The sequence below is a fragment of the Perissodus microlepis genome, chromosome 18, assembly GCF_051167445.1.
Source record: "Perissodus microlepis isolate ML-2025 ecotype Zambia chromosome 18, ASM5116744v1, whole genome shotgun sequence".
NCBI lineage: Eukaryota > Metazoa > Chordata > Actinopteri > Cichliformes > Cichlidae > Perissodus > Perissodus microlepis.
The window spans coordinates 17,668,031-17,690,007 of record NC_140478.1 but is presented as its reverse complement, the minus strand read 5'-3'; positions in this window follow the sequence as shown (position 1 = coordinate 17,690,007).

Here is a 21,977-nt window from a genome sequence, read left to right as displayed (position 1 = left end):
CTCCTCTATTACATTGGGACTTGTAATTCACAGCCACCATTTGCCAAGTTGAATAGATGTGGACATGGCTTATTAATTCAACCAAATTAGACAGGAGCGGGTTTGGTTTTGTAGTCGTCACACAAAGCACAATGAATGTCTGTTAGAGAATAACCAGTGAACCGTACCTGGCTTTTGTTTTTCAGTTGGTGTAATCAGTGTGCTGATCTGTGTTAATCAGTTCCACATCCTGTACCTCTTAGCAGTCTTTCATATATCCTGCGTGAGCCACGGCGTTATTCTTGCAGACCTCAAATGACCTTGTGCGGTGTGTATCATTTATCTTGCTGTATGCATAACCCTGCCCTCCATTTGCCAGAAGCAACATAACATTTTACAGTGCCCAGTCAGATGAAATGTTTAACGATGAACTGCCTGACCTCAAAGTGTTGTTTCATCTGCGACCGAATCGAATTTGCTTTTCCAAATTACTCCCTTTAACTTTCAAGTTTTTAAGCCAGATGGCTGGTGGGGTTTTTGTATATCCCTTTGTTTCTGCTCTCCTGATAGAAGGCTTACACCACTTAAACCTTTGGTTAACTGTTTTTCTTTACTTTGATCTTGAGCAGGGACAGATGTGGTTAGTGAATCAACGTCTTAAAAGGGTTTTCATAAAATCCTCTTGATTGCGCTGATGTGCCCAAACTGTGCATCCATAGTTTTTCAGTCCTGAAAAGAAAAAAAACTCATTTGTTTCCTATAAAATAAACAATGAGTCCAAAAGTTCCGACTCATCTGCTGTTTCTATATATTCTGCTAGGAAAATAGGGAATGGGAACCGCTATTTATTGAAACGTGCAAAGATACCTGGAAAACCGCATAAAAGGTAAAAGCAAAGTTTGTACAATACCAACGAGCTTGAAAGTCAATATTTGGTATGACCACCTTTATTCTTCAACATACTGTGAACTCTCCTTAACATGTGTTCTTTATGTAAGTAGTCCTTTGGAATAGTTCTCCTGGCTTCATGAAGGACATTCAAAGTTCTTCTTTGCTGGCTGATTTTTGTTCTGTTGTCTGTCAAGATGATCCCGCACTGCTTCAATAATGTTGCGGTCCAGACTCTGAGCAGGCCAATCGATTTTATTTTGTTCTATCTTGATATGCTTTTGCTGTAGTGGCAGTGTGTGGGTTCATGCTGAAAAATGAAGCCATTGCCAATCAGATGCTTTCAAGATGGTACTGCAAGGTACATCAAAATCTGACCATCCTTGTGTGCATTTGAAATTTAATAAATTTTGACAATCTTGAAATGCAACCCTAAACCATGACAGAACATCTGCTAGGTTTTACAGATTGCAGTAGATACTCCCTGTTTTACTGATCTCCTGGCCTTCCTCCATACAGACTGTCTGAATTTCGATTCATCACTCCATTAGACCTGTTGCCACTGATTTTCAGTCTAGTCTTGGGTTATTTTGCATAACTCAAAATCTGACTGTATTACTCTGCATTAATAATTTGACAAGATCCCCAACATCCCTGGCTGAAACGCAGCCCCAAACCACGACAGACCCTCCTCTGTGTTTTACAGATGACTGGAGACCTTCACTGCTATGGATCAACTAAAAGGCTAGATGTATATCTCAGGTCCTGTCTCAAGTCTTTGCTCCTCAAAGACAGGACTTTTAGATACTGTTCATCTGTTATAGACAGTTTTTTTTAGGCCTGCTACTTCTTCATTAATCCTGCACTTGTCAGTTTTCTGATATTTCTAAAAGGGGACACGGCACACCATATCTTAGATATACCAGATAAGTCAAGTTTTGGCTAATAGCTCTTTGGAAATCACCAACAAGCTATGCCAAAATACTATTATACGCCTGTCAAACTGTGTTATCATGTTTTTGTGATAGGCTGATAGTAACACAGTGCCTGAAGACACAATTTAATATTGGTTCCTTGCTAAATTGTCTCTTATGTGTAGCCACTGTGCCTTTTTTATGGTTGAATGAATCATCGTTAAGTGTTAATTTGCTTAAAAAAACAACATTCCTCTGGAAATGGTACAGACGTAATTACTTACTGAATAAATGAATTAGTTGCTTTCCTTGTTATATTACTTTTATTTTACTCTGAAGAAAATTACCTAAAATTCATTGCCACATAATTATCAGTTAACGATATAAAACTTATACAGGGTACACTTATGCACACATCCATATCCTAATGAGGACACACACACAATCTTTTTTTTTTTTTTGGTTTATATGTATGAACATAAAGCTGGCAACACAACACAAAGCAAAGATGAAAACCAAATAGACAAAGATCAAATGGACTTCAAAGTGATCACTACAATGATTCTACTGAAACATATACAGGTATAAATGGAGACTGCAAGCCTGACTCCTCATTACTCCCTTTGTTAAAGTTCAGGGTCTGCCTGCTAGTCTACAGTCGGCATGGGATCAGCTTTAATACTATTCTGGGTTCCTTGCTAGCTTTGTGTTAGCATGTCTGTGCAGTTGGTTGCAAGAAGTCGAAGTTGTATTAGCAATATTATGCAGATGTTTCTATCCCAAATGCAGTTTGCATTTCATCATTATGCACTTCTTTTGTGCAATAAAAATAAAAATGGTAAATGGTAAAATGGCCTGTATTTGTATAGCACTTTACTTAGTCCCTAAGGACCCCAAAGTGCTTTACACTACATTCAGTCATCCACCCATTCACACACACATTCACACACTGGTGATGGCAAGCTACATTGTAGCCACAGCTGCCCTGGGGCGCGCTGACAGAGGTGAAAAGAAATGACTATATCACCACTTCTCAAAAGCTGTAGATCACTTCACCGTTTTCCTCCTTTAAGCACATCAACTGAAAAAAGTTGATTGTTGCACAATCGAACAGGGAAAAAAAAGTGGGTTTTTTTCTGCAGATTATGTAACACATAAAACAACATACTGATATTACAGTTAATTATATTGTTATATTATTACCGAGATTAGTACAGTAACGCGTCACATTACTGCATTACTGGAAAATGCAATGTGATTACAATAACACGTTAAGTTGGAATGTGTTCAATCCTAATAGAATATATTGTTTGCTTATCATGTTATGCTTACCATGCTTGTAGTTTTTATGCTAAGCTAGCTCTTGCTAATCTCTACAATGTACACTAGAAAATAAATAGCTGTTGCCTTTTTTAGCCACTTTTTTTTAAAAATTGACACGATGCATTTTTTTTTTTAACTTTACTGTCTCATTTATGCCTCCTCTCCAGCAAGATCTCCTCCACAGCACCTCCCATCCTGCCATATTGCCATCTTGATGTTTACATTGCTCCAGCCGGCTCCAAGAAGTCAAATTCTGTTCCATTTTTTAAAACTCCCAGTAGGGAGAAAAAAAAGCGTTGATATTCCAGCACTGCACTTCAATTTCACAACATGGATTATCCCCTAAGGTACCTGGCATAGGACATAAAGGCAGCTGCTAGACAGTGCCTTCAGTATCCTCACCCAAAACATATAGCTTTGTACCATTTATAGACATGTACTGTTAGAGACTGTGGACTAATGCAAGGAAAGTTGTTTGCTATAGTTGGAGTGCAGCAGGAGTATGTTTTAAAAGAAAGTGAAAAGGATGTTACAGTATTTGGAAGATTCTTTTCACTGACATTGAGTGATTTTCATCATTAATATGCCATATGTTCTAGCAAGGTTGAGTGAAATTAATGTTCAAAACATTATCTCATTTGCACATTTTTAGCTAGCTGACAAATGGGTGCAAACACCCATTTAAAATGGATTAATATGGATATGAATGACAGCAGTTTCTTCCGCCAGTTTATGCAAATGTCACACAAAATGTATGCTAAAAAAAACACCTCAGCAACACTAAACAATAAATAATGAATGTGCTATTAATTGCCGGCTAGCATTATGGGCTTTGCTGTCCCTCCTGGGGTGAGATTTGGCTCTCGTGTGCATGTTGCTTTCCAGTGACACCATATCTTTTCCCATTAGATTCTGCAATATGTGGCGGGCACATTATTATTTTAGGTTTTATCCGAAAAATTAACTCCAAATACGAGGTGGGACTCAACTTAAACCCCCCCTGGGTACTCCCAAGATGTTGTCTTGGAAAACTGCTGCAGATTGCTGTTCTTACAAGCACCCCAGGGCCACTTTTATTGACTGTGAAACAATGCTTTTACCATCACCCCCTACACCATAGCAGATTTACAAGACAGCCATCTCAGCTCCTCGGTGTGTGTGTGTGTGTGTGTGTGGATGGCTGCACAAGTGTCACAGAGCCACCCAGCCTCCATGGGGGGACTGTCAGTAAACATGCAGAATACAGACTAGAATCCAATGCAAACCAGCTTCTAAGTTATGCTGCTCCTGACCTTTGGTGGACTTTGGGAAGATGGATGCTACCCAGGCTATCGATAGAAATTTCTGGCCTGGAGGAGAAAGAACATATTTCTTATGGTTTCCCAGCTCCTGCAAGCTACCTTGAATGAATAAGTAAGCAGGCTGGATGACAGAGAATGCACAGTGGGCCACATGAAGTCTTTAATGTATTTGTGTAGTGTCAGCGGCGTAGAATAAGTCAAATTCATTTCCATGCGATTGTTCACTAAGTATAATATGAGATCATTTTTGCTTGTGTTGTCTCTCTAGCAGAGAGTGTAAGAGAACTGCTCTGGAGTCCCAGGTTTTGGTTGGTTTTTTTTGCAGTTGCACCAGCCTTGATCTATACCTCCCTGTGTTCACACTGACGGCAGACAGATATCTCTCGAATGGGTTTCCCTCTGTTTCAGCAGATATTGTTCTTCCTCTGTTCGTGATACTTTATCGGCTCTCATTTATCAGCTTCCAGCCTGCCATTATTCTCAGTCAACACAGTTGTGACACTGGTCACAGAACTGAGAGATGGAGGGGCGGCTGATTACGTGATTGGGAGTGAGCTTGGTGGCGTGGACTGACATGAATATGATGAAAGCTATTTTCTTTTTCTCCATAACATGCATATCAGCTGAGCATGAGACTTTCAGGATGTATATGAACGTTCAATGTCACTTGTTCTTGCCTGCGAGTGCACTGAAGGCATTTCTCATCTTGCTCTGGTCTCTCTTGCATGACTGGTTGATGCAATCCACAGAGGACATGTAATCGTAAACCATGCACATGCACAGAAAGACACCCAGGCCATCACTTTGTCTCTCTCTCTCTCACACTTGCACACACAGCAGCACTAGCCATCTCACGCACAACCTGAAACTGACTACAAGGAGCAATTACATCAAGCAACTGCAACTCACTCCAGAGAAATACTTTTGAGATTTTAATTTTCAAATGAAATAGAATATGCAAAACTTGAGCTGGAAAAAGGGAACAGCAAGCAAAAAAGGAGCGAAACAAAGAATCCCCCGAGTACTGTTAGATTTATTCATGCTTTCAAATGCTTGACATTCCATCACCCTCTTGTCATTAAGGCTTTGGGTCCCTTGGCCACATTCGCACAATAAGTGGATAATTTCTTCCAATAAGCACAAATATGTTACTGGGATCTTGGTGCTGACTACACAGGGAGTTCCATGATCACTGGCTAATAAATGTAGAGAGTCCTGAGATCAATGTTACATTATGGTCTATATGGAGGGGGAAAAGAGGCCACTGGCTAGTCAAGTCTTTCCTGTCTGCTGACTCTATTGTAGTCAGTCATTCATATAGATAGCCGAGAGCTAAAGTGACAAGCGACTCATGAACAAAGCTCCGGAGCATAGACAGTCTAAGGAGCATTGGTTTTCATTCACGCGTTGTCAAAGAATGCTGGACTTGATATGAGACTGCAAATCAATTCAAGAATGTTTTATACACCATCTTCTTTCTTTGTTATCTGTAAAATGTCAGTAATAACATGAAGAACATTACTGAATAGTAATAAAAAAAAGTGGTAGTCAGCTCTGACAGATGTGTCAAACAATCTACTGTGATGAGCTAAACACAGCAATTATGAAATCCCTTTACTCTTTTTTTGCTTCTTTAGATTCAATTTAAATTCTTTTAAAAAATAAATTGCTCAAACTGGCATTAGATAATAATATATAGTCTAATACAATAACACCTTAATATCAACACTTTACTCGATGATAGGTGTTTGAGAGCAAACATTTCCAAAGGGGCTCTATTTAATTGAAATCAGGTTACCGTGAAGGCAATTTAAGTACAGTGAACTGGTTGTGATGTCAAGAAACCAGTTTGAACTTTGTAACTTGGTGCTTTATTCTACTGGAAGCGTCCATGATGATAAAAGAATAGACATGGTCAGCGACAATACTCAGGTGGGCTCTGAAGTTTAAACAATGCACTATGCACAATGTTCGTTGCTGACAGAATTGGCAGCCGGTGCGGTCTTCTGCTGCTGTAGTCCATCTGTTTCAAGTTTTCACATACTGTACGTTCAGAGATGCTCTTCTGTAAACCTTGGTTGTAATGTGTGTTTATTTGAGTTACTGTTGACCTCCAGACTCAAAGCAGTCTGGCCTTTCTCCTCTGACCTCTGGCATCAATTAGATATTTTCATTCAGAGAGCTGCTACTCAATGGTTATTTTCTGTATTTCAAACCATCCATCCATTCTCTTCCACTTATCCTTGTCAGGGTTGCAGGGGGGCTGGAACCTATCCCTGGACACCATGGACAGGTCGGCAGTCTGTCGCAGGGTTAACACTGTATTTCAAACCATTCTCTGTAAACTCTAGAGACGCTTTTAGGGAAAAAAACCACAGTAGATCAACAGTTTCTGAAATAGACCAGCCTTCTAGGCACTAACAACCATGCCCAGTCACCTAGTCATCTCTCTTTACGATTCTTAACTTTATTAGGGCGTCTTGAGCATCTCTATATGGCTAAATGGATGGACTTATAGCCATGTGACAGGCTGATTAGATATTTGTTTTAAGAGGCAATTCTGTCTCAATTTTTTGTTTTGTGTTTTTGAAACAAATATTTTTAGCTAGAAAAAGAAGAAAAAAGGGTTTAAGATGATTAGAACCATCATCTCACTGCAAGAAAGTTGTGGGTTCAAATCCAGCAGCTGATCTGTGTGGAGTACACTGGCTTCCTCCACACACAATCCAAAGACATGAATGTTTGGTTAACTGGCAATTTTAAACTGGCTGTAGGTGAGTGTGAATTGTTATCTCCGTCTGTGTGGTTTAACCCTGTGACAGACTGTGATCTGTGCAGGGTGTGCCCTGCCTCTCACTCCATGACAACTGAGATAAGTTCCAACTCTCCTGTGACCTGAACTGGATAAGTGGGAGAAAATGGATGGATAGACTGATGGAAAAAAAGAACAGAGTAACAGGACTAAGAAAAATCATGAACCTAAAGCAATGAGGGGACTATCTATCTGTGATTTGGAAGCAATTAATACAACACCAGAAAATTTAGGATACTGCAACACTTAACCAGGTACCGGAATTCCTATTTGTGCTTATACATCTACTCCCATCCATGCCAAAAAACATTATTTAGATTTGTTTTATTCTCCTGCATCACAGAGACAGATGCAAAAGGAAAGCAGTACCAAAAGCCAGACAAAGACAACAGTGAAAAACAAAAAGACAAAAAAACTAAGACCCCCATAAACTCTTCATTTTATAAACAAGTAGCAACACATGGCTGCCAAAATGGATAAATCATCTTCATGCTTTTAAAACCCCAAACACAGAATTCACAATACCAAAAATGACTTTATTATAAACGTGTGCAGCATGCTGGAAGGTTTTAGTCAGTTACACAAACAATAACAATGCTCAGTAGAAAGAAATGACAATAACCGTGTGCCCTTTCATACTGTTGTTTCAGTATCCTCATTTCTGGCAGCAAGTACAGCGCGCGACAGTCAAGATGATCAAGTATGCTACATACAGAACAGTGCGGCGAAGTAAATGCAAGCGCACAAACAGATTCAGCCTGGCATCATGTGGTAATAAATGAGTGGTTAGATGAAGTTAAATGAACAAAAGTAGCCATTCATTAATCTTTTAATCAATCAACTTCTAAATACAGTATATTGCAGATGTAATGAGAGGGTGTGTGACCTCGCAAATGCCTTTACACTCATAATTCTTTGTTTAATTAGACAACCAACGTGCTACAATAAGACTAATTAATTCCAATTAAGTGTAAAATCTGCTCACCCTTAATTGATAACATAACAATTTCAGCTCATTATTTCCATCTATTGATACCAAGGCCAGGCCAGTCATTGCACATGCTGCTCTTTGTGCGTTTTTCATTGATTTCCCTCGTTTCAGTATGGACAACAAACTGCAGATGAGCATGCTCTCTTTAATTATGAAGGCCCACTATGCACTTTTGCTCCAGACCTACTGGAGCAAAAGTGCATCAATGAAAAATACATCAATAGCAAGACAGGTATGAGACAGATATTGCATATGAGGCTAAGATCTATCATTAATTAGATGTTACACACCACAGTTTGAGATCTGTTAATGCCAATTAGCGTCTTGAATAGGAACTATAGAGATACCATTAACACACATTAGTCATGAATTGGCAATGCAAAGCCAATAATTCCTTGGTTATAGCTGCCTGGGTGCGAGCCATTAAACATTCATATGCAAAGTTGTTTTTTTTTTTTAAAGATGTACTATTATTATATGGTAGAATCTGAATTTGTCCAATAATGCAAATCAATTACAGTGAAACGTTTTTGTAGCACAAGTCACAAGCAGATATTTCGACAGTGTCAAGGATCAGCACTGATCATAATATGGTAGCAAGACCTTATTATCCAGTAGTCTCGGATTGAGCTCCACCATCACTGATGGCAGGATACTGTGATCAGTCACACTTTATAATATGGAAGAGTCAAGGCTTACTTTAGTGCTTCGGCTGATTCCTTCTTTTATCTGTGTCTCTCTTGCGTTTTCCTGACATATAAGACAGTTTTATAGTTGCAGTGTGCTGCTTTGGTTTTAGCAGTCAGTCAGTCAGTCGTTCTTATGCAGCATCATTTATATGCAGCAGGTACTGGTGTCACTTTAAGACCTAGACCTGCCCTGATGTTCAGGTTTACTGTAGGAGGCCTGTTTTAACTCATGACTTGAGAGAAATGTGACGCTCAGCAAAATTTGGATATCAAGACAAAAAGATGCTTTTTAACTTTTAACTATAAGCTATGCGTAAGTGTTTATATGGCTCAGCTTGTTTTATTATTTCCAGCACACAAATGTTTATATTAGATATATTTAGTGTATTTTCCTGAAAAATAGAGACTGAAAAGGGATTATACATATAATCTCTTTTGACAAAATCTCCACCAGCTGAAAAATGAGCTACTGTACAACATGGATAATCTTATCTGCAACTGAATGCACACAATGGAGTTCCCACACTCTAAGAATTAATTTAATGGAGCACACTGTATGCACGAGTGATCGTAAAATCATTACCAAACAGCATCCAACAGGTAGATGTGAATATTTGTCTTTATTTAGTTATTCGCTTGCCTGCTTTATTTGCATATGTATTTAATATTTTGTGGAGCCCCTGCTTTTAGTCCAGGCACACAGAGGAAGCAGGACATCAGCAGAATATCAATCCCCAAGGCTGATGAGCACGTATGGAGGAGTGTTGAAAAACACACGGGCGGCACACCGGCCATCTATCATCTTCACCGGACTATTCGGCACATCCTTACCAAGGACAACACTCATGTTTACACAATGGAAATGATCTCAGATGAATATCTGATAAGGCTTTCCCTGGTGCATTACTCCACATGCTTCACTGATAATAAAGTGTTAGTGTGAAGATTACATCAGAGAAAACATTTTCTTAAACCTTTGACACAGTGTCATAAATCGAAAAGAGCACAATGCATCATTGGAGTTGCTTTTAGTGATGATTGCATACATGTGTGTATATTTATGGGCCAGATTCTATGTAAAGAGGTCAGATTGACAATGTTAACAAAACTGCAGCATACTAAAAAATATTTTTCTTTTTGAATGATCTCTACTTCTAAGTCAAGCAGAGCAGAGAAAGAAATTATATAGAGTGCACCAAATCTGTTGTTGCCGTTATCAAATCATGTTTTCTAGTGATTCCTAATGTCTCAAAGAGAGATAAGTAGAAAATAATTACGTAGTGGGCCTATCACAGGCTGAAAGTCAAGTAACATTAGGTGCACAATGGAGTATGAGGTTTTGTGAGCTTCTGATCTTCATGTAAAAGCCATGCTAGATTGTAAAATACCCCTTAGATGGTGTGCTAATCCCTTCATGTTTTTATTGAACCATTAATATTAAATGTCCCCTGCTTATTAAATGTAGTAGGTTATTTACTATATTGCTTACATTATGCTGAATACCTGTGTTACTTGGTACTTGGGAGAAATATACAGCTGTTGGGGGGCAGACTACAGAAATTAGAAAACAAAGGAACACATTTCATATGCAGATTTTGAATGACAGCTTGCTTTTTTGCTTGAGAAATACCAGGTGTCACGCAGTGCCACTCAAGATGGTGTTCAGGCGCCACTCAAGATGGTGTGTTTGACCACCATTTTTATTCACTGGGCGGCATCTGGCACTGAATAAACAGTGTTCAACAAGCTCTGAATGACATATTGTGAAGGAAAAAAAAACAGCTATTAAAACACACTTGTACAGAGAGGCCAACAAGCTCGAAGGCAGCGTGTCTGCTTTGCTTCTGCTGAACTTGTTTGTTCCTGTCACTCATCTGCTAAATTTAGCCGGTTAGCCCGTAGCTAGAACAACCAACAATGCCAATGTAACTCTTCATCAACCAACAATACAGCGCCCCTCCAATTAAACAGAGTACACAGGCAGAGTAACGAGTAACTTTGCTTATTAATAAGAATCCATATGCCTAAAAAGCTCAAATTTATAGGTCATATTTTACATAACTGTAATTTTTAAATAACATATTATGATAGGAAATGCATTTTTATAAGAAAAAAAGTTTCTAATTTGAAATCTAACTGGAAATGTACAGATGCCAAAACAAAAAGAGCAAAAAGTTAGGAGAGGATTTTCTTAAATGTTCCAAAAATAATTGGTATTAGTACAGGACTCTGCTCTTCGGGGCTTCACAAAAAGCATGATTGGACAACAAGCATTGTACATAGTCTGTTATCTGAATGGTGTAATTGATGTGAGAATTTGACTGGCTACAGTCCACCAGTAACCCTGCAGTTTTTCTGAGAAAAAAGCCTTTGTTTTCCCAGCACTTGACTTGAATCTTCCTCTGAGGTTTGATCACCCTCCCAATGAAGGAAAGAGGAGGACTGGAGGGGGGCTCGAGCAGGGGCACTTTTCTCTTTATGCCAGTACCAGCTGCATCTCTGGGCACACAAACAGTATTAAGGTAGACACGTTTCTTTTGTGTTTCAGACACTGTGATGACTGCCAGTATTCACAGGTACTGCCTGGGATGGAGAGGGGAACCTTTGGATGTGTGTGGGTAGGATGCACCAACAGGAGCTCCTTTTACTTGAGAGGACACCCACAGGCTCCAGTGGGAGATGTTCTGACTGTGAGATGCCTACAAAGCTGGAGGTGGTGAGCAGAGGGGGAAAAAAAGCAAAGAAATGTAAATTCCTTTGCTCATTTGAAAAAAGGACAGACTGTGGGATACAGAGTGTTAAAAATCAGTTTACATCCTGCTTAGCTTTCTCAAAATAACCCAGTTTAGACAATGTTCTAGAGCACAAGGGAATTAATCGGGCCCTGCAGGCAAATTAGTGGGACACTTGTACCTGCATGGCAATGCTTACAGGGATTCTGCTCAGCATTCAGAGCACAGGGAAACACATTAAACAAGGTAACTTCTGACTTTGGTACGAATGCCAGTTTTCATTCTTTGCACAGCTTTATTCATAATGCTCTCATAAAAAGACAGTGGAAAACATTTCTGAAAAGCCCATTTTTCTGGAAGCCTGTGCCACAGCATTAAAACCACTCACAGTTAATATTGATCACATTATTACAATCCAACCTTCTTCTGGGGAATGCTAAGTACTGGCATTCATTTGGATTTTATTTTGACATGTACCAAACTTTAACAAACCAAACATCCCACAAGGAATTTTTAAAAACAGCCAAGAAAATTTACACCAAAACTTCCCATATCCCAGTCAGATTGTACGTCTCTGGGTGCCATTACAAGGTTGTTCCACAGGTATAAAACATCAGACAAGTCCGATCTGTTTTGGTGAAATAAGGGGAGGTAACTGGTTTTAATCTTTGGGCTAATAGGTGGTTTTTTAAAACAATTTTTTAACTATGAAATGCTGCGGGGAAGGATATTGCAAAATGTTACATTTTTTGAATTGGCTAATTTTTTTTATAATACGCTTAAATTTTGATGCTGTGATCAGCGGTCAGTACGCATGAACATCAACCAACATATTAAACCGCAGGATTAAAATTTTTAAGAATTGTATAGCAAGAAAAAACTGCCTACGAGTCTAATAGAGCAAGCACAGACACAAAACAGAAAACACAAGCCTGTATTCATGGTAAGATGTGACTGAAGGTCTCTTCTTCTATACGAGTCCATTAACCCTGCAGTTCTCTCCAGCCCTATATGTTTTTCCACAGTTAGGCGAAGAGGTGAGGAGGCACTGACCCACTTCAATAATGAGGAGGGGGTTTGACCATCCCTTGTACGCAGCCTATATTTTATTAATATGGGTATTAACGCTGTGCTAGAGTGGAGATAGAGACAATGATTAATATAAATATCTTGACAAAGGAAATGTACTAAAACGGTGGACCAATTTGCACTTTTTTGGAAATACTTTTATGGAAAAAACTAAAAGCTAGGTGATTAGTCAGGGCTCATTGGTCTCTGAGCTGCTTTGAAATAAATGAATAATGCTTGATATGGCCTGCCCCCTCTTAAGCCCCCAACACCCATCACACAAACACACACACCTCCCCTCCATCCCACCCAAGAAGTGGTACCAGCGATTAGAGCACCATTAACGGAGCACAGGGGGGGCTGAGGTCTGGACCGCACCAGATTTATGATGGCTGAGGCCCACGCACCAGTGACCCTCTTCAAGCTGGCCCTTTGTAAGGCTTCACCATAGATACAGTTAATGGATGCGCACAATGAGCCTCAATGGCCTTGCAATGATGGATCTGGGGCATTGTGAAAAGCTCTACAGACAAGGTATTTCAGAGGCCTGTCACCCAAACTTAGAAGTAGGAAGGAGAGGGAGTAGAGTGCACACTGCAGAAATGTTGCTGGGAACATCTGGAGGAAAGTAATTGGGACACGGTGTAGTATTCCTTACTTTTGTCTTTCTTTTAATTGTACATAGAGGGAATGGACTAAATTAGAATCTGACACTGGAGTGTCTAATTTTGTGCCAGCTTAGATAAAATGAACATACACACACACATAGACACTTACACAATAATGCATGTTAGAACAAAACAGACACTTAGGTGTCAGATTCAAATGTAGTCCATTCCCTCCATGTACAGTTAAAAGAAAGACAAAAGTAAGGAATACTACACCGTGTCCCAATTATATTTCTCCAAGTGTTCCATCAAAAAAGACCAGAGAGGAAAATTAAAAAAAAAAAAAAAGTGTGGTGACAGCTTGTGTTTTTTTAAGTAATCAATTAACAGATATGCTACAGGCATTTTGGTAGAAACAAATTTGATTCTGAAGCTATTAGCTCTGTACCTAATGAAGGCCAGCAGGACCAGACTGGTATTCACAAAAACTATTAGAGGTAAGTGACACAGTGAGTTACGTTTATGCATTTTTGTGATATTATTTAAGCATTTTTTTAAACTTGTCAAACCACTGTTTTCTGAAATTATCATTATCACTTTTTTTTTTTTTACCTTGTTAAACCTTTAACCACCTAGAACTTTAAGTGTTTGAAATATTTACATGAACCTCCACAAATGTTTGAAATTCTACATTTGTTGCAATGAGGTATCTGCATGTGCATGATCTATAGGCAAGGGACAAGCTTGTTGGCACTGGAAGCTTTTTGGTGTCTGCTTGCGGTCAGTGCATTTGTAAATAATAATGACAAAAAAAAAAAGAAAGTATTGAAATTAAGATTATGTCAAAGTTCATTAAGGAAGATCTGTAATCACTCATCTGCCTGCTTTCATGGGCGTTCGCCTTCTTGTTTATTCTTTTCCACACTTCCATGTTTTCCACGCTGCCAAACTCAGTGCTGACATCATTGCTCTTGGCCAATCATTTTCTTGCCCACTTTCTCTGAGCCAATCAGTCTCCGTTCTGCATGCTTTAAATCTCAGTGCGCTTGTGCCATTCTGCCTTTCACACTGTCGTTCGTGCAACTCACTTCATCCTCGTCTCCGCCTCATCCGGGTGACTCAGAGCCCCATCCAAGCATTCATCTTAATCTTCACCACCAGCAGCATCTAGACTCCAGGGGGTCCTGTCCTAATTCCTAAAACCTCTGGTATCCAGTTCTGCTGTGATGGGTCATCTGAGTCTAATCTCCAAATAACTGAATTCTGCATCTCAATAAATCATGTTCAGTTCTTCCAAATGATCTCTATCCTTATTGAACTGGATATTCATTATTCTCTAGATGGCTATGTTAGAGGTCCTGAAAAAAACTGAACCAAGAGCCAAAGTCATCAGACCAGCTGATCAGTTCTGAGGCTGAATTTTGTCTGGTTGCATTTCTGTAATTGTATTCACAGTAAAAAAAAAAGAAGCTTCATTCACAGATCAAAATATGCATTCAGAATTAAATTTAAAAATAAGGGCCTGCTCTCCGATGTAAACAAACCGTTAGCAAGAAAAATGATTACAAAATGTTGTTGTCCAGTTATCAACAGAGCAGTCAATAAATGTGCAAGATCCATTGTTGCGTTGTGAATTTATTTTTCATTTGCTTCATTATTGTCTTGCCTTTAAATACAGAAAAAAATAAAATAAACAAACATTGGTAACTGACAGAGTGAAAACAAAACTAATTCTGTGGCTTGTTGATTCACGGGGAAAGCTCCACGCTGCTCCATTGTGAGGAGGAACAATGACATCATACAGTGGGATTTGAATCAGTGAGCATCACTTACAGCTTTGCAGTCTGCAACACAATTTGGATAGCTCTAAATTACACCCATTTAACTAGCTCCATTTAATTCCACCACCCCTTTACGGGTTTCTACTCGCCCCGTCCAATTCAGCTCCTTTCCTGAGCGTACAGCCATTACAGCTGTCTGCTGATCCTTGCCTCCACCCAGTGTCTGATGACAGTGGTTGGTGTCACACGTCTATCTCCCTCTACAGGGATGCAGCTCCTACCAGTAATACTCACTACAGGGGAGAAATGCGGTAATTATGTACAAGTAGGGAGACTGTAAATGGCGACAGAGATTGCAAGTGTGCTACAGAATGGAGGTTGTTCCCTTGTCAGTTTGATTACAATGTACAGTGTTGACTGGGCCTCACGCTCTGACATGTGTTTTTCTTTTGACGGATCTGTCTTTTGTCACACCTTAGATAATAATACGATTACTGAAGACGCAGAAGCTACTGTTTAATTACAACGCAGTTGCAGACACAGTATCACATCTCGACTGGCTGTGAGGTTACACCATGAGACTATAAGGGTATTGACTGGTTATGATTAATGGATTGCAACAGCACGCCCATTTCATCCCACGAACTGCAGCGCAAGAGAAACTTTGTGTCGAGGTGATCTGTTTCACTACGCTACATACTGTCCTCCACACCCCCACTCCAATCAGTGTTTCTTCCACTCAGCAGCTTTGATCATGCTGAGATTGTTTTGCTCAAGCCTGTCCCAGTTCCCCCCACACTGAATCATTTCAGTGTCGGCAGTGCTGTCCTCCTGAACTCTGGTAACATAGAGAAAAAGAAATTAACAATGGGCCCCATTAGCCAAATAAGAGGCAGAAGCAATAAGCATTAGGAGATTTGCTAATAATGCACATTCTAAAAAATAATTAAACTGTCAGATAGACTGTGGGGAGTCATTACAAACATCTGGCTAGAAGGTTTTGTGTTATGAATTACTGAATAGGTTGTGATGCCAGCTTGTCTTTCAAAAAAAGAGTCTTTGTTCTGAATATTTTAAGCAAAAAATATTCAGAAAGCAAAAGATAAATAAAACTATGAATACAAGTGACAATATTGATCTATTTGTTCTTGACTTCCTTCTATATATTGGGGTCATGGCTAAAGAAAACAAACAGTACACGAAATTGTACCAATTCTAGTACCTGCGCGACGACAAGTGTATTTCATATTACTCTAAATCGTGCAGCCCAAGGCACATGATCAAGAAACACCAGTGCTTTGGACCTTTCCCAAAGCAAGTTCATGGTCACCTTGTGTACACACAGCTTGAGAAAAATGCCAAAGCGGGATGTAACAGTCAGGAAGAAGGAAAGAGGAATGTAAGACAGAAAGGTCACATTGACTCCACAGCTAATCTCCATCCTCTCCAGTCAAGTGTACACGGTGACAGACAAATGAGCTCCTCTCCGATACATTAACACCATAAATAAATCTGCCGTTATGCATCCTATTTCGATGTGCAGGTGCCACCGTCACCTCGGACAATCTCTCTCCTTTGTACCCGATGGGTGATCTCTCCATTAGCCCTGTGATTTGGAGTGTGATGAGTCTATCACAGGTGACAGTGACAAGGAGATCCCTCATTATACTTCATATATGAGCACACAGCTGCGAATTTCCTTTTTGTCCTTTTTGCTGCTTTCAGTCACTTTATCATCCAGACACAATGACACCATATGGCCAGTGAATTACAAGCAAAAGCGGATACTATAAAAGCGTGTCTCATGAATTATTCTTCACATATATTTAGCCTAAAGAGGAGAAATTGAGCCATTTACCAAGGAAATATTCCCTTCTGATCTTGCGGACCAAAAAAAAAACATCAGCCAGAAGCCAGAAAACACATGCACACACACACACACACACACACATACACACACACACGCATGCACGAACACAAATGCTATTCGAAGTGTCATAACAATTAGGCACCTGGAGCTGAAATACAGATTCATGAGTCACTCATCTGCAACTAAATGCTTAAAATGACCTTGATATCAATAAATGCCATATTTTAACCGCGGAAAAGAATTGTTATTGTGGCGAATGCGTTTTTCATTCCACATTAGGCTGCAGGTTTGCCTATGTTAAATCTAAAGGGCATAAAGTTGCGGAGGTTCATATTTAAAACTGGAAATCAATCGTGCTTCCTCCAAATAATTTGTCCGCGTGCATGTGCAGAGTTGTGCTTGTGTAACAAGAATGATCTGGCACAGAGCATATGGCCACTCTGCCAGTCCTAGTTTCACAGTGTCTTTATTGCCAGAGTAGTCAAACGGATTTCTACTGTGCTATGCGATCCAATTGTTCTCAATTTGCAACTCCTGAAACACAATGAAGAAAGGGAAGAAAAAGAAGAATAAAATGTGTAGACAGCACATTATCCTGTCCATCTACCTTATTTTCTCTCAGATTTGTTGAACTAAGCAGCTTAAAGTGCACACAGGGAAAACTTGTCCTACATTATGAGTTGCTTGGTACTGAGGCATTCTGACAATCCATATATCTCTGTCTATCCTTTTGGCTGCAGCATTGTGCTGACCTGATGCTTCTCTCTGCTGCATAGAGGCCCGGTCGAGATAAACAGTAATTCTCTTTCAGTTCACTGGACCCACACTTAAATTAAACAGCTACTGTTTAAAAGAACTCAGTGGAGTCTGTGGCCTGCAGGGATCCTGAGAAACTCACAGACGCAACTTAACTTCTGTTAGGGCAATTGCTTTTTTGCTGGATTGATTTTTGTACCACAGAGACATGGCTACTGCCCTTTCCCCCGTGCGACTTGTACTCCATTTTCAGTTGTGTGTGTGAGACAAGCATTTCTGATATTTTTCATCATGAGGTGTCACAGTAATGTCTGAACATGCATTTGTTGACCAAAAAATGCCCCCAAAACATCTTCGCATTTACACCATATTTCCCACAACACGATATGAAGTGGCACTCTTCAGTTTGCTTCTTGCTGAGAAATTGATAACATGACTTGTGTTTGTACATTAAACGAAAAGCAATAAGCTGCCTGTTATCTTAGCTTAGCAGAAAGACTCACTTTGTCCAAAAGTAAACTGCACGACAGCACCTATAAGCTTCACTAGTTACATGATATCCTGTTTGTTTAATATGTAGCTACAAAAAGAAGAGTGTTAAAGCCACTGTGAGTTTTTAAAAGGTTATGCACAGGACAGAATTTTGGCTTGGAGGCAGTCACCTCTCCTGATTGCTTTGTAGCTGCAAGTTGATAACATTTTATCTTTGGACATGCCAGGCTGGCTGCTTGCCTTGCAGTCTTTGTGCTAATCTGAGCTAAGTTGCTGCTGGCTATAGTGGGTTCATATACTGTACAGACATGGCATTGGTTTTGATGCTTTCATCTAACTTTCAGCAAGAAAGTGAATTAAAAAAACTTGCTGAAATGTCAGTCTTTTAATGATGGTTTTCGTTTTGCAGAAAACATGGCACAGCTAATTTATTTTCTGATTGACTGCGAGTGATAATAAAGAGGAATCTGTTTTTCACTTCAACTTCAAGGAGTTTTAAAGGGCTTCCTTTAGATGTGTGAGGTTAGAAGTGTATGCATAACAATTCTCTGTCTCTCTGTCTCTCCCTTGCTGCTCAGTGGAGATCAGCAGACTGTCACAAGGGAAATAAACAGCAGCAGCTCAGCAGGACAGGCCTAATTAAACAAAGCGCCATAGCACTGTACCTAACAGGCTGCTGCAGCTTGGACCGGTCTAGACCTGAGCGGTCCCGCCAAAGACTATTCGTTGCCATGATCACCGGCTGCCACAGCAAGTGAATGCCAGGAAGAAAGAGGAGGACGAGCCGGAAGGCATATACAGTAGTTCATTCCTGCTCTGTGCAGCAGCTATGGACAGCACTCAGTCAGCACTTTAATGAGGTAGTCCTGAGGAAATGGACCTAGGACTTTGCTTTTTTTTCCATTATGACTTGAAAAGAAAGCTGAATCTGGGGATAAAGACCTAACATGAGATTTTGTTAGAAGTTTAAAGGCGTTAGACAAGTTTCGAAATTGAATTACTATATCTGTGATACTAGGGGGGAAAAAACTTCATCTTTTTAAATTCTGCCCACGTTTAAGAGAGATTTTAACTAACTATTGTACCTCCTTTTGCTTAAACCTACAGTATAGCTGCCAAAAATTACTGAATGTCTCACCCTGAATGCTGGAATGAGTTAGCCTGTAAATGTTGCTGGTTAAGCTGCTTATTTATTTATCCATTTCTTCCACTTATTCAGGTCAGAATTGCTGCTGGGGGGATGGAGCCTATCCCAGCTGTCATATAGTGAAAGGGAGTGCAAACCCTTGACAAGTCATGAGTCTGTTGCAGAACTAACCCAGAGATAGACAACCATTCACGCTCAAATTCACACCTATGGCCAGTTTAGAAATGGTAGTTAACCATCTACTGTGAGAGGAAGCAGGAGAATACAGAGAGAAGTCACGGCAGCAGTTGTCTGTTAAAGCTTTTTCTTTTCATTACAGGTTTAATTAGTGTCATGTTAAAAGGTATTTATCTCAATTACAAACATTATAAAGTTAAATCAAAAGTGGTGATGAACTAACAATATGTAAAAATGGAGTTTTTGACTAAATGAGAGTTGTGGGAAAAATAAGGCAGAACTCTGTAGGCCAAGATCTACATACAAAGGCATTGTTGTTTATGTTGTGTTTATCAGCTAAAACACCTTTTCTTAAAATAAACATGTAATTTAGAGCGACAATGATCATTTAAAAAAATCAGGTGGCTTATCTTACTCTCTCAGCTGGCCAACATAATCCTTTACATCAGGCAAGTTGAGCCAATTGCTATTGACAGTTAACAACCTTGAGTTCAGTTGTGTGTGTTATTTTTATTAATGTGTCATTCAGCTACACTTACATGAAAACTATCATTTTGCATCTCACTCTACATTGCAAGTGACTATTTTTAATCATTAGTTGAAGAACTCTTTTATGGAAAAACTTGTATGGCTGTTTTAACAAAAACAGCTCTTCAGCTGCAAGATATTTATTTACTATGTGTTTCCACAACACCTGTCTGTTTCTGATTTTTTGACATAAGAAACAGATGGATTGCCAGAGTGCTAAGAGTAATTGTCCTGTTGAAAGGTTCACTTTCATTCCACGCTAATCTCATATTAACACTTAAAAAATCATTTTATTAACATAAAATTTACAGATGAATCAACAACCATGATGTTGTCGGCCACTAAGGCAGATAAATAACCCAAGATGAGAACATCTCCACCAGCAAAATGCACAGTTTGTATACTCCTGGTCTGTTGTTACTGTTGTCAAACTGTTCTTTCTTTGACTTGACTTTCCACAGCAAAGTTTGTTCCAAAAAAGCTCTTTTCCCCCTCATTGGCAAAACTGTAGTTCTGCTCTGATGGTTATTTGAAAGGCGCGGGGTTTTTCTTGGCACATCAACAATTCGAGTCAACTTCAGGTAATCTCTTTCTTACTGTAGATATATGTGTGCTGACACTAACAGTTCCAAGGGTTCGGTGCAGATCTGGTGATGAAATTTTGAGGGCCCTTTGAAAATTCTTTTTACATCAAATTGTCTGCTCTAGGGCTGAATTTGCTGGAATGGCCAGACAGGGACAAATTGGCATGGCATCTTAGTCAGTTGTAGTTTATTCATTACAGTGGAATGATTTATTTCAAATAAATTTTTTAATCTTCTGCTAGACTCATGGGCATCCACAGCCTCTTTCTGAGATGGTGGATGGCAGCATACTAAGGAAGAATTAAGAGAGCCTAGATGTCAGAGTGTCAGATATAATGCATGTTACTCCTTGAGGAGGCTCTAATCATTGCCAGCTAATCCAAAGATTTTTTTGATGTGACTGATTTGTGATTTCATCAAGGCTACTTTCAGCTGCTGGGTCTTCTATTTCTTTTACACGTATTAATTTCCGCTAATCTACTATCTCTGATTAACAAAAGGTTAGAACTTATGCAATATGTCGTGAAATTAGAAGAAATTCTTCACAGGATACTTTCTCCCACTGGTCGATGAGCCAAGAGATGTTCAACAAAAATGAAATATCAGAGCTGCCCTCGTGTGATTTAAAACAGCAGACTGCCGTAAGAGCTATTCCTGACTGTGTCTTTTAAGGTCTCACAGGAAATTACGATAAGCTTTTGTGAATGTTTGTGTGAAAGTGTGAATTGGATGGAAGCCAGGGTAAAATTATAAAGCAGTGTAGCTCTAGCAGGACTCTGAGCACTGACTCAGGTTTCAGCTCTGTTTCCTTTCTGCTTCACACAGACTCGCTTCCTTTATTACGTCGTACATAATAGAAGATGACAGCAAAGACGTCGGTGAGACAGCATAACATGCAGACTGGCATTTGAATCTAAGCACAACCCACAGCATTACCCTAGCATGTGCCTCAGTCGTCTAATCTACTGAGCACCTTTTTCGTCTGTTCCAGCCTTGTATGTTCCATTTGACCTTTTGGCTCTCATGGTGTCACTTAAAATAAGCAGCTCCATCTCTTGTGCTATTCTTAAACCACTTAAACTGCCAGAGCGAGAAGACGGGGAGAGGGAGGAAGCTCATTCCCAGTTTGATGTTTATCTGGCATTTTCCACTGGCCTGTGACTCGGAGTGCTGTGATTGCTAGCAGAACACATCAGGTTGGCAGAGGCTCTCCCAGCGCTGGCTGTAGTGCACCACACACTGGATGATGAATTCCCGTAAACTCGCTCACACAGGAGACAGTAACGGCAAAATATTCCAGTAGGATTAGAGGGGGAATTTGGACCCATTCATGCTTC